General features: G+C 38.5%; 1 pseudogene; it reads left to right on the forward strand.

Annotated features, from left to right (window-relative positions):
- The first annotated feature begins 6,070 nt into the window (after positions 1–6,070).
- Positions 6,071–6,950, forward strand: LOC109458693 (E3 ubiquitin-protein ligase SIAH1-like; annotated as a pseudogene).
- The last annotated feature ends 5,122 nt before the right edge of the window (positions 6,951–12,072 follow it).

Genomic DNA, 12,072 nt, shown 5'->3' on the forward strand with positions numbered 1-12,072 from the left:
TGAATGCATATTTATGCAGAGACATTTATTTATTGACAGACAGATTTTTATCAGACACTGGAAATTTTTTAAAAAGGAAAGATTTCTTGACTTTAAGTAGCTTACAGTTCATTGACAGAGAAATTAATAAAAAGATTATTTCTATATGCAGCTCTCAAATTATGTGAGAAAGAGGGAGGGTCTTCTAACTCGGTGGTGCGAGGAGTAGAGTTTGTGTGTGGGGTGGTGCTTGTAGAGAAAGTGGCTGCTGAACTGTGTAGAATGTACAAGGGTTAGCAGGATAAAGAAGTAAAGGGAAGGACTGCACATGCTGAAGCTTGAATAAAAAACCCGATTTGTTGTGTTGGGAAAACAAAAGCAGTCTGATTTTGCTGGCGCATTAAGAAGGGGGAGACAAGTAAAACGAGATGAGACTGAAGAGTTAGGCAGGTACCAAGTCCTGAGGAGCCTTACATCTCAGGCTAAGCAGGACAGATATATCTGATATGTGATGAAAGCTAATGAAAGATTTTAGGTCTTCACTTTAGATCGCTCCTTCTGGTTTCTGATAAAACCAAGGAGAACTTAAATGCCTGATGTATGTAAACAAACTGGGCAATGAAAATAAATCTATAAATTAGATATGATAGACACCCCTGGGAAAATAAATAATTGTCATCACTCAGCAATGTAAATTAAGTATTTTCAATACAGGTTACTATGAAGACTTCTTTAAAAAAGTGAAAATAAGTACAAATAATAAGAATCTGAACCAGTACAGTAGCAAGTGGAGAGAGAAGAAATCTATTGAAGTGAGAGCACATGCCCACCTCTGGATTGTTGATCAAAAAAGCATATTTATTAAGTCCTCTGTATAATTTTTAAATACATCCAGTATTGGAAGCAATGTTTTTGGCGATACCCTTAGTCATGAAGAATAAAATTGGAGGTGGAGTGACCTATATTAATCTGGAGAATGAAGAAATTCAGTTATGAAAGTCAGTGCCCCTCAATGTGCCTATGGTTGAATCCCCTCCAGAACTTGTTAAACATATTTCTGGACTTCATCAAGGTTAGAGTCAGAAACTCCCGGGGAGGGGCCAGACAGGGCACTTAATTCGTCCTCAGTGATTCCCATCATCAGGCAATTTTGGGAATCCAACACTAGGATAAAAGTTACTTCAAAGCAGCAAAGTGATTGATGGACTATAAGGGCCTGTGTTGAGATAATCTGTACAGCAGTTTTTTAAGTATAATTCTGTTTGCTTTCTCAGGTCCTGAGAAATTGAAATCCAAATATTACTACTTCCTCTATCACTCTGTTTTAATCCACCATCATTTTCTTCCAGGGTTAGCATAACCCTGCTATCTCTCATCCTCACTGGTATCTCTGCTTCCATTCTTTCTGGGATATAGTCTGTTTCCCATATAAGAGAGGGAGAAATCTTTTGGAATAAATGATCAGGTCATGGCACGCCCCATGTCCCTGCTCCACACACCCTTCAAGTGCAATATTTCCAAGTATGCACTGAAAAAAAAAAATCTGAACTTCTTGCGATGGGCTCCAAAGCCCCACTTGGGCTGCCTCTGCCCATCTGTCTCATCTCAGCTCCTACCACTCTCCTTTTGCTTGCTCTGGCTTGTTCCTTGAACATCCCAAGCTTGTCACTTTTTCTGAGCTGGGCCTTCATTATTGTTGCTTCATGGAACTGTCTTTCTCCAGATATTTACTGGACTTGCTCCATTGTGTCATTCAGAAAGGCCGTCCCGACCTGCCCCACCCATAGAAGAGCTACTGCTTATCACAGTCACCTGTTTGTACTCTATCGAATCCTTATCCTCACTCATTTTACCTCAAAAGTCTATCAAAATCTGTTCTCATATCGTATGTTCATATACATTTTTCTCTGTCTCTTTTACTAGTATGTGTGTTCCTTAAGATGATGGATTCTGTCTTGTTCGTTTGATTCCCCAGTGCTGAGAATGGAGTCTAACGCTTAGTAGATGCTCAGTAAACATTTCTTGGATGGATGGCTAAATTAATGATATGTTTAGAATGTGATAGCCACTACTTAGTGTATGTATTTTGAATCAGTGTCTTTTTCTGTGTTATTGTTTCTATAATCTAGTCTTCAGTTGTCTGGACTATATACATTTTGTAATGCTTTCTCACAGTTTTGTACTTCAGCACCCAATGATCTGGTTTCCTTGCATGATAACACTGCTTGTTCATATGATACTTTTTGATATACTTTGGGAAAAGTTGCTCTTAAGCATAGTCAGGCTAGGAAGAAATTTCCCGTCTGTGTTGTTCCCTTTATACTTCTTGCTTCTCATACTTGACTTTCTCCTGGGTGTTCAAGTCTCCTACCCACACATCTGAGGGGAGAAACCTTCCCCAGATCCATCCAGGGCTGTTACCTAAGATTACACAGTCTTGATTTGTCTGACCTTTCTCCTCCTCTTTCTCTATTCTCATCTCCTAGATTGATTGTTGCTTCCAGTTGAGGTGGAGACAGATCCAGTTTTGGGACATTTCTAACATTTAGAGGCTGGGATTCTATTAACCTAGGAAAGTTGGGGTAGCAAAAAAGCTTCTCTAAAATATACTATGTAGTTCAACCAAATTTACATTCCCTAATTTGTTTTAAAGATATGAGATTTAGAGCAACATGGCACCAAGCCATTGATTTTGTAGTCATTGTGTCTATTGCATTGGGCATTAAGTTAGTCACACTTACCTGATCACTCTTTCATGGTCTGCTTTTTGTTTGTTTGTTTATTTTTCTGAGACTTCCAAATTTCTAAATTGACTTCACAGAAAAAGCTAACCAATGGGTCAGAGCTGAGTGGGGTTTACAAGACTTAGAACCTCTTATAATCACTGTTATCTCTGATCCATTTCATCTGCGGAAACTCAGGAATATATAAGTTGTTATTATTGTGGCTGTTTTAAATAATCTGCCAGCTCTGTGTTTCCTTTCTCTTGCTTGCTTTCTATGTTCGCCTTAAAAATAAATTCTCCTGAAATCATAGGCTGTGAACTCGAGATAAGATGCTGAGAAACATTAGCTGGGTCTCATATGGATGCTATAACTGTGTGTGTAAATAGAACACTCATAAGTACACGCACAGATACATCAGCTGCATTTATACCCCACACAACAAACACACACACACACACACACACACACACACACACACACACACACACAGATACATCAGTTGCATTTATACCCCACACAACAAACACACACAAATACTTATGCTCTCCCCTTTATCCTTTCACAGCAGGACAGCTCAGCATTGCCTGAGAGTCTAACTCAGCACTTCATTACAATAAATTATTTTTCTTCCAGAGACATTGTTATAATGAAAGACAGAATATGGATAGGAGCCTAAGGGTGCGATTCTGCAATTCCTTGCCTAGTGGCCCTGCCTGCCTCCTGTTGCCCTGGCTCCCCAAGGTGCTGAGGGAGTTCCTGACTAGGAGCTCCAGTCCCTGTGGCTTCCAGCTTATTTTGTAGGCAGGCAAGAACTGTTGCCTGTCTGGTAGACTTACTCTTGTCGAGGACCTGCCTTGAGGCGGAGCTGTCTAGTTATCTGCCTACCTTTTGAAGCTACACAGCACATAGCTTCTTTTGCATCTCAACTCTTACCTGCCTGGAAGGGACTCCAGCTGATAAGACCTGACAAGGAGCCTAAAAAGTTATTTACCTGGGATGTGAATCTCTCCACAGGCACCCAGAGAGTTTATTTGCACAGCATGCGTTTCATCACTTAAGGTGATTTTTTTGGTTCAGATGTCTAGAGCTAAAACAGAAAAAAAATAGTTTCGTAGTTAAAGAAACATCCATTTCGCAATATGACTAGGGTAAGGCTCTTATGACAGGTAATTGGCGTGAAAACATCTAGTCCATGGTAAAAATGGCACGGTACAGAAAAGCAACAATTACACTTTAAAATGGCTGTAAAATTGGATAATGAAGGGAAATTTGGGGGTGGGGGAAGGTGGGCAACATTTGTGCAGCTTTTGAAAAATGAGTAAATCCAAATTAATTTTGGAGATATCGCATTTCTCTAAATTATTTGTAATCACAATCTAACTCTGGTCAGACCGATTTGTGCAGTGAATGTTCAAGGGGGATGTCCAAGCAGTGCTTAGATGTTGCAGTAAGTGGAATCAAATAAGTAGGTTGAACAGAAGGAATGCTTTTAAATCACTGAAGTGTCGTCCTACATGAGCCACCCAGCTGTGGACTGCTTAGAAACAGCAGGATGGTCCAGACAAGACTGGCTTTCAGCCCAGAGGTCAAGGGATAATGTGTTCAACCTTATGTGTACCCAGGAGTAAATGTCACCGGCTATAATAGTAACTCAGTCACATAGCCAGAGTCTGTGCTAGTGGGTCTGGGAGGCCACTGGGCTCCGTCTGCCTCACAGTTAACAGGGCTCAAATTGAGACTTTCTGCATTACCCCCCAATGAGGTTATACATATTATCTCAGAGATTCATGACAGGATTGAAAAAATATATTGTAAAATATGAAATGTATGTCCCATTGCCATGCCACAGTGTTTCTAGGGCATGACGGATTCATATTTTTAATCAATTTGGCAAAATATATTGTGAATCTGATGGTGCATTTACTAATTTATTTAATGCCTGTAATTCCTGTGAATATCCAAGTTCTTAGATGTATGCTTAAGTCAGAGTGATACTTCAAAAGCCCAAAGATGACCACTCACTTCAGCCCCCTCAGTGGCCTCCCACTGCTCCTTGAATGTCCAGTGTCTAGAAAATGTCTTTCAGGCTCATTTTCTATCCGTCTTCCTCCTCTTTCTTTTTATTTCAGCCACATTATTTGTCTTCAGTTACTTTCTTGCCACTCTTTCTCTCCTTGGGTCTTTGCAAATGCTATTCCCTCCCTGGAATCTTCTTGCCACCTCTTTCACCTATTGTCCTTTAGGTCTCAGTTTAAAAACTGTTAAGATCCTTTGACCATTCTAAACTCCTAGATCAGCTCACATCCTGTTATCAGCCATGTGGCACCCTTTATCGTAACCATTATTATGTGTTACTGAAATTATTTCTTCAATTGTGTATCTCCCCTGTAAGATGGTAAGTTCTACGAGGGCAGAAATTGTTAGGTCTTGTTAAAAACGAGCTATTACACTTCATGTTGTTTAAAAATTATTTGTTGCATGAAAAACCCTATAATCAAATTTTCAAAAATTTTTTTTCTCTTCTTAGAAAAGGCAATGATATGTCTTCTGCTTGTTCGAATATGCTTAGTGGTGACCTTTGAATATGGAGGAAATTGAATTCTTTGTATTTTTATACACGTGGATGTGCAAAAGTTGGCTGAGATAGGTAAATTAGTAAATTGTGCCTGTGTGGACATGCAAATATTCAACTTAATCCTGTGAGTACTTACTTAATAGTTCTGAAAGGGAACTGTGGTACATAAAAAGAGTATTAATACTGCAAGGAAATATACCATCCAGCTTGGAAGATTAGAGTTTGTGAAAGAGCACAGCTTTTCATTTAGTCCACTATAGTTTTTGGACATGTTAAAAAACTATGAGGACACCATTTAAGCCAGAGGTCACTGACTCCAAGGCCCACAGCCACCAGGCTTTAATGTAAAAGAACCGACTGAGTGGGGCTTCGGGCAAACTGGGGTCCCACCACAGATAATTGTTTCCATGTGGAAATGTGAGCTCAACATTAATAGGTTTTCTGATTTTTCAAGAGAAGCAGAAAATCCCCAGGTTTGGGATGGAGTCTTATAATTATTTAAAATGTTGGTAAATAATTTCAAGTAATTTAGAGAGTTTGTTTACCAGACAAAATATTTCTGCTGAGCAAACCATAGTTTGCAAGCTATGAATTTAAAACTTGGTCATTAGGTTGAGATGTAACAGGAGCACAGGGAGGTCTCCAGGACGCACAAAACCACGGTGGCCAAGCGGGGAACAGGGGAAGCCATTGCAGGGCGCGCACTTTAGGTGCTCGTGCAGGGGCCCAGGGTGTCTGGTCTGGTTTTGACGCGGGCTAGGGGCTGTGGTGGGGGTGGCAGCAGCGACCCATGCCTGTGAGCTGGGACCAGGTCCCAAGGCATCGGACGACAATAGCATTACCTACTGGAACCCTCAAGTGCACAGGGTCCCAGAGTGTGCCAGCCCTAACTGGCACATCCGCGGCCAACAGTGCCTTGGCGAGTCTTTTCAAACATCCAGTCTGCTTTGACTGTGTGTTACCACCCATTCTTCAGTGTCAGAATGGCCATCTTGTTTGTAGCAACTGTCGCCCAAAGCTCCCACGTTGTTCAACGTGCAAGGGCCTCTTGGGATCCATCCTCATCTTGGTGATGGAAAAAGTGGCCAATTCAGTACTTTTCTCTTGCAAATACGCCTCTCCTGGGTGTGAAATAACTCTGCCATACATAGAAAAGCAGACCACGAAGGGCTCTGTGAGTTTAGGCTTTATTCCTGTCCCTGCCCAGGTGCGCCCTGAAAGTGGCAAGGCTCTTTGGACATTGTCAGGCCCCATCTGATGCATGAGCATAAGTCCATAACCACGCTACAGGGGGAGGGCATACATACATAGTTTTCCTGGCTGCAGAAGTTCATCTTCCTGGTGCTGTCGACTGGGTGATGATGCAGTCCTGTTTTGGCATTCACTTCCTGTTAGTTTTGGAGAAACAGGAAAAATATGAAGGTAATCAGCAGTTCCTTGCAATTGTACAGCTGATAGGAACACACAAGCAAGGTGATAATTTTGCTTATCGACTTGATCTACATGGTCATAGGCGGTTACTGACTTGGGAAGCTACGCCCCCATCTATCCATGAGGGAATTGCAACAGCCATTATGGATAGTGACTGTCTAGTCTTTGACATCAGCATTGCACAACTTTTTGCAGAAAATGGCAAGTTAGACATCAACGTAACTATTTCCATGTGTTGAAATAGCAATTAAACATTTTCTGGACAATGTTTAAAATAATTGTATTCAATTTCACAGAGAATAGGTACCCATTTGCCCACCTACCTGAAACTTTGGTAGGTGGAAATTAAAGCTTATGCATGTGTATTCCATACATGTTTTCTTTTTCTTCCCATTGATCAGTTCATTAGAAATATTTTAAATTCAGACATTTTTTGAAGATAAGAGTTCCAGAAAGGAAAAGTAACATCGGAAGCGTTAGCAGAAGCTATTTAAAGTAGTTATAAGATGATTGGTCTCTCTCTTCTCTCTCTGTTTTGTTTTCTCTCTTTTTTTCTCCAGTTGAGTCATACCTTCAAACTCATTCTTTGAAAGGTTAGGGTATACTGATTTTTAAAAAAATACTGCAAAAATCAAGCTCTTTGTTTTTCAAATATCTTGGACAAATCATATTTATAATTTGTTCTTGTATTTATTGGTTTTGTAAAAGAAGGCATCATCTTACACAGTGTTTGTAATTAAAAGCAAATCACTTGTTTCAAAAAAGACAATTTGCAAGATAAATGTTTTTGGTTTTTTATAATTTTCATTAAAATATCTAGCAAATTAAAAAAATAAAACTTAATCATTAGGGTTGAGATCAGGATTAGTGAAAAAATCATTTTGCTGATGCATGAATAAATAATGCACGGACATTTAACCAAATGAACAACTGATGTGTAAATAATAAATTGAAGAATTTTAGAAAGAGAAGGGACATTAAAATCATTTTGGAATACCTTCCTTCAGATCACAGATGGAAAAAAATAAAAACCTCAGGTCCACAAAAATTAAATTATTGGGGCTTGAATTCAGGTGCACAGAATTAAATAACAGACTTGAATCCACGTATTTTAATGCTTGGCTTTCCTTACAAATCCAAACAACATTGTGCATGTGTGTATGCATGTTCTGCTATAAGAAAGTGGATGAAATATGGTGGCCTGTGCCAGTGCTTCTCAAATTTTACTGTGTATATGTATCAATTGGGGATCTCATAAAAATGCACGTTCTTTTTCAGCAGATGTCCAATGGGGCTCACGTTTCTGCATTTCTAAAAACTCTCAGGTGATGTCAGTTGCAGGACCAAACTTTAGTAAGGTCCTACCCTCCACTAATTGCTCTGGATGTCAACCTTCCCAGAATAGAATGTGTTCTGTTCTTTGCTTTGTCAGTTAACACTGTGCGAACATTGCCTCTCTTCCATTCTGAATCCTTGACAAGTGAAATATACTAAATTAAATGCTAAATCCACTTAACAGGGAAAGTAGATAAATAAATGAATGGAAATAGGAGGCGATGAGGAAAAGAATAAACCTTCAATGATACTAATCAAAAATCTCTGTGATACGAAATGCATGAATTTTCTCACATCTTCTTTTGTAGATAGATATTAGTTCTGGTTAGTTGCTGGAGAATCTCTTGAGTCATTTTGCAACTAATAGTAATGGAAAATGACAATCCAGAAAATAAAGGAGAAAAGGTATTTCAGAATATAACAACAAATATTCCACAAGATGGCAGTAAATTCCTATGCTTTACATTGTTCTTAACTTTTAACTTTTTTTAGTCCAAGCACTGATGACTTTCTTCCTATTAGCATGACACACAAATGTTATCCTTTTAACTTGTGTTTACTCCCTCAGGTTCCCATTTAAGACTTTAAACACATTTTCTAACTCTTAAGTTTGGTCATTTATTTATTTTCATTTAAGAAATCTCTTTAAGATTCAATGTACTATTTAAGACAGAAAAACACCATAAAAGTGAGCTCTTTAATGTGTTATTAACTTAAGACTAATGGTAATTACATTTTAATGCACATTGCACTGTAAGACTCTAACTATTAAATAAATCACATTTCTAAGACATGTTTCTAAGCTCTTTATTGTCTGTAAATCAGTCTCAGGAGATGAAAGATGCATGGGTTAGGAAAAAATATATAATAACAGTTTTCTTTTAAAAATCTTTTCTTGGTTGTGTGACTAAGAAAAAATGGGTAGTTTACTGACTCACAGACACTCATATATATAAGTGTGATAGATATCATCCTTAATATTGTAGCAATGCTGGCAAAGTTGGGTGTATTCTATTTTCATCACCATACTTGAGTGTGACTTAGGACAACTCATTTAATGGAGTTGGGACTCAGTATGAAATAGGATATATAGATTAGTTGATTTCATTTCCAGTTCTTTAACATTCCATGTTTGTCAGGAGAAAATGTAAGTAAGATGAGCCTGGGCTTTGAGGAAAGTCCATGGTGACTGGAGGTTGCAGGGTGCTTAGAGTATTCTGTATCTTATCCTTTTTTACTTTGTGTATTCTAGGTTGCTGGTAGAATTTCTGAGCTGTATTTGTTTTTAAATGACTTAAAAAGAGGCTGGAAAGGTAGAGTGCTGAATCAACACTGAGGAGGTGTGGGGATGTTGGCTGCATTCCGGAAATAACTTTATTATGCATCTCTTTTCTTCCCCCATAATTTTCATTTCATTCGGTCCTTAAAATAATAAAGGGAAGAGTTGACAACTAGAAAAATGATTTGCACTTAGCAGAGAGTGCAGGGATATTAGAGGGAACTTGGAACATAAAAATAGCTGAGTAAGTTGTGAGAGTGTGATACTAATTGATGACTCTGCCCCTTCCCTTGGCAGTACTTGCTTCCTCCTCTTGCCTGCCTGACTCTCTTGCTTGTCCCCTCCCATCTTCTCTTCTCTACTCTCTTTCTGTTCTCCTTTCTTCCTCACTTCCTGGTCTCCAAGCCCATCTTTCCTAGGCCCACCTCATTCCAAACACAAGCTTTCCGGCCCTTGGTCACCAGCAGATCTGGTCACACAGAGTATCTGGTTGCATATTACCCCTTTTCACAGGGTGGTGCTTTACTTCACATATTATCTTAGGTAGCTGAGGATAGAACTATCTTTTTCTTTTGTTCCTAATGAAGCAGAGATTCCTCCCTATCCTCCAAATTAGTTTTTGTTAGACATTTGCTAAAAACTCCACCTCTTTACGTAAAGCCACTTTAAATCATTGTGTTTACAAGCATTTGTTACTTGGTAAGTAGCATAAATGCTGAATGGTAGAGCTGTAATCGAATGCCTATTGACCCAGTTCCAATGCTAAAACTTCCTTCATATACATTTCATACATTCACATTTATGGATCCAGGTTGTTCAAACATATTAAGAATATCTTATGGAAAAACAACAACTCGGTTTTCTCTCAGGATCTCAATTTTCAGACCATCGAGCACTTCCACGTGTGCCTAATAATCAATGACGTGATCTAAACCTGGATTTAGAATTCAAGCACTCATTAAGAATTGGCTTAAAAATCCTGTCTGAAAAAGGTAGCAAGGCCAAATTAAGGGAGATGATAAATGATTTGGCCTTTACCTCCTAATTTCATTCTCAACCAATTGTATATATACACCTTGTGTGTTTCTTCACCATGATATAACTTTAGAGTTCTGGTTCAATGGTAAAAATAATATTCAAATTTGGTGAGTTGAGCTGATCCTTGAAAAATGTAAAATGGGAAAAGGTTATCTTCAGGATTCCTCTACTCTGCCCTCACGGTTTCCATATCTAGTCTTGGTACCCAGTTTTCTGGTTTTTCATTGCTGTCGTGGTGGCCTGGTTTTGCTGAGATCCTACCAAGAATTAAAACAGGATGATGGGTTCTGAATCATTTTTTTCTCACCTAATAGTGATTTTTCTCTCCTCTGAACTCTTGTCATGTTTAAGGAATGGGACCTGGGACCTGGGCCCAGAGCGTCAGATAAGGTGGAGGCATGCTGACACTGGTCTTTACCACATAATTGATGGGATGAATCCTGTCAATTCAATTACTTTTAGAGTAATCTCATAGCGATGGGATTGGAAATATTTTTAGGCAGTATGATTTAGTAACTAAAATGATCAGGATATTTGGACCTCAAACTTTTGACCTTGTTAGTTTGGTAACTTTAGGGATCATGTTAAGTGAACTGTTCAACAATCATATCGATTGCCTACTTCTCAAACAAGCTCATTTATGGCTAATTGCTTAAGGAATACCTACAAAGATGCATTTCTGGCCTTTCAGAAGCTGACAAAGTCTGGGAGACTCTGACTTTCCTAATTTTAAATACATGTTGCAGTCCAGAACATGATGGTATTCACAGTATATGACAAGAGGAAATGCAGGATTGAATGCAGGTTAGGAGGACTAGCTATACTGTACTTATATTCAGACAGACCTGTAAGATATAGTCATAAAGAAACAGTGGTGAGCAGAAGAAACTAATTTAATTACTGTTGATTTAATTATTAATTACAAAATGATACCCTGTATTATGAAATTGTTCACTTATTCATTTGCTCAAGAATAATTTTATTTGTTGAACACATGTATGTTGAGAGACACAATACCATGATTGACAAAGGATGAATCAAAACATTTGAAGCTTTTAACTGATGAAAAAATAAAGACAAGTTAAAATCAGATTTGGTTTTGTTTCTTTCTTAAATAGAACAAATGTAAAAGATCCTATATAATATACAATGATTTTAGTCCAATTCCTTAATTTACAGGTTCAAAATCTAGGGGTTAAATTATTTGTCTAAAGGCATCTAGTCATTGAGACTTAATTTTGCAATCTATATACCTCTATTCCTTTTCTAGTGTACTTTTTACTATTCCCCACTGGCTTTACTTTCATTGACCCTTAAAACAACTCTTCAGCTATGTTTCAAACCTTGGGCTTTAGCTTCCAACTCAGACACTTTTTATAATGCCAACTAAACTCCCAACCTATGCTCTCAACACCTTTCCCGAGAAGTAGCCAGTTTATATATCTCTAGCCTGGAATCATAGCATACATGTAAACACGTAGATACTAACAAACCAGTGACCATTTTTTTCCTTTCCTGAAAAAACAAGGAGAATCATGTATAGACGTGATGTTGGAGTTAGGAAGCTTGGGCTCAAAATTCAGTTCTGCCCCAGACGACCTTGGCCAAGTCATTCCAACTCCCTCCCTGAGGCCAACAATTTACTTGATTGGCTTTTCATTGGTTTCATCTACTATCTTCATGTTAGGAAGCCATAGTCTAATGAACAC

Source organism: Rhinolophus sinicus, chromosome 17, assembly GCF_057876585.1.
Source record: "Rhinolophus sinicus isolate RSI-liver-muscle chromosome 17, RSI-T2T, whole genome shotgun sequence".
Taxonomy (NCBI): domain Eukaryota; kingdom Metazoa; phylum Chordata; class Mammalia; order Chiroptera; family Rhinolophidae; genus Rhinolophus; species Rhinolophus sinicus.